Here is a 1,953-nt window from a genome sequence, read left to right as displayed (position 1 = left end):
TTTATATGATTTATATTTTATACATGAAATAACATAACCTCAAAATATACGCATATCAAGAGGCGCGCGATCTATTCAAATCATGAGAATAGTCAGCTTCGAAATCTGGAAATATTAAAATCCCAATCTCCTGAATTTATTTTAAAACAGTTAGCTATCAGCAGATAGATATATAAATAGAATCGACGAAGTGCTCCAACCGGCAATCGTGCATCTTCGAGTTTTCAAATTCAGAAGAGGAGAAATGGGTTGCACGCGCAACTCAGTCATTTACAGCGTCACCTACTATATTCAGACGGACATAGCCCTGTCATAGTATTGGACCGCATCTCGTTTCAGATCTGGGATCACTGGTCTGGGGTACTGCAGTAACTGTTCTAGGGTTTTCTTGTCTGGGGGTAATGGGACTATTGCGTCGGTGGCTTGTGGGCTTATTGTGTTCTTGGGTTAACTTTTCTGGAGTTTAAGGTTCACAGGTTATTGTTAAATACAAAATACAAATAATTGTTTTCCTTGTATAAAATAATAAAATAATATAGAATAATATAAAACTAAGAAAAATACAAAAAATTAAAAATAATAATAATAAATAATAAAAATAAAAATACAAAAATAATTATATTGTATATATGTGGGTTAACCTTCTTGGGGTTTAGGGCTTGCAGGTCATTGCATTCTTGGGTTAAGCTTCCTGGTGTTTAAGGCTTGCAGGTTATTGCGATCTCGGGTTAACCTTTCTGGGGTTAAGGGCTTGCAGGTTATTGTGTTCTTGGTTGAAGTTTTCTGTAGCATCTCGGATTTATCTGTCACGGATATTATGTTGTCAGCCTAGCATATTAAATCTGATTATCGAAAAATTTCTACCAAAGCTATCCTTAATATTTTTCAGATTCAGCACACATTCAATGTGAATTCGATTCATGTTTTTTATTTTACGTTATGCGATATTTGATTGCTTGCTGTTTATAATTCGAAGCTAACTATATCCGCTATTCTGAAATTTTAAATGCTACACGTGTAAAGTGCCATCTGGACGTATCGCATGACAAAATAGACTTTACACGTAGAAAATCAAGTGTGATTTTATTCTTGAACCTCAAAGATATTTTTTCTCATGTGTTTCAGTACCATCTGAACCTAGAGTGATGGAGCAATTCTGAGTTCAGATTCGGATTCAGCGCATTAAATTCCTTGGGTTACACTAGGTCCGGTCTGTGGGTGTGAAAATGTTTTGACCTGTGTTATCAAGGCTCAATTAAGGTACATAGGGTTCCACTTTCGCGTGCCAAGTCTGTTTAATATACACCTTAGTATAACAGAACCGCATTTAATACTATCTTTATGTCCCACCCGCGCGAAAACCACGTATCTCTACAGACATAATGCGGCTCGAGGAATGCTTTATTACTATCTTTGTCTCTCTCATAGCGTTGGCCGCGACACTGCCCTGCCCAACGTTACGAGGGAGATAAAGTGAATTGTCCAAAACTAAAGGTGTTAAATTTTTTAGAACTAGATTATTCAGATAGCTGTCTCCGTTGCACACTCTGGGCCTGAAATCGTTCTCCAAGACTTCGATGAACGAACTATATTCGTGATCTGACTCTCGGCTTCCGTCGATTAAATCATTGTTGAGGTGAAGAATAAAGCGGAAAGGTATCAAGACCTCAAAAGGGAGCTGCAACGACTGTACCTAAAATATGCAGTTAAACTAATTGTCCTTCTGACGGGTGTTCTTCGAGGTACGAAGCTATCACTGTTTCGGAACCTGAAAGCTATAATAGCGTGGCAAATAAATGCAGACATCCTTGGATCGCTTTATATCCTCAAGCCACACGTGGGTCTCACCGGCCTGTCGATGTAATTTCATCGTGCCCTGCGATCACACATTTCACAGCCGTATCATTCCTATATGAGGGTTGCTCCCAGTAGGATCATGCGGTGTTTGTTTCA

At 38.4% G+C, this 1,953-nt stretch overlaps 1 protein-coding gene across 1 annotated transcript in view; it reads left to right on the top strand.

Moving 5' to 3' along the window:
• Positions 1-1,953, top strand: part of LOC117182656 (peroxidasin homolog) — a 182,819-nt gene that overhangs the window by 180,000 nt on the left and 866 nt on the right. The gene's annotated exons all lie outside the window — the stretch shown is intronic.

The sequence above is a fragment of the Belonocnema kinseyi genome, chromosome 2 (genome assembly GCF_010883055.1).
Source record: "Belonocnema kinseyi isolate 2016_QV_RU_SX_M_011 chromosome 2, B_treatae_v1, whole genome shotgun sequence".
Classification (NCBI taxonomy): Eukaryota; Metazoa; Arthropoda; class Insecta; order Hymenoptera; family Cynipidae; genus Belonocnema; species Belonocnema kinseyi.
Note: the sequence above shows the minus strand (reverse complement) of the source record. Positions and strands in the feature narration are given on the sequence as shown.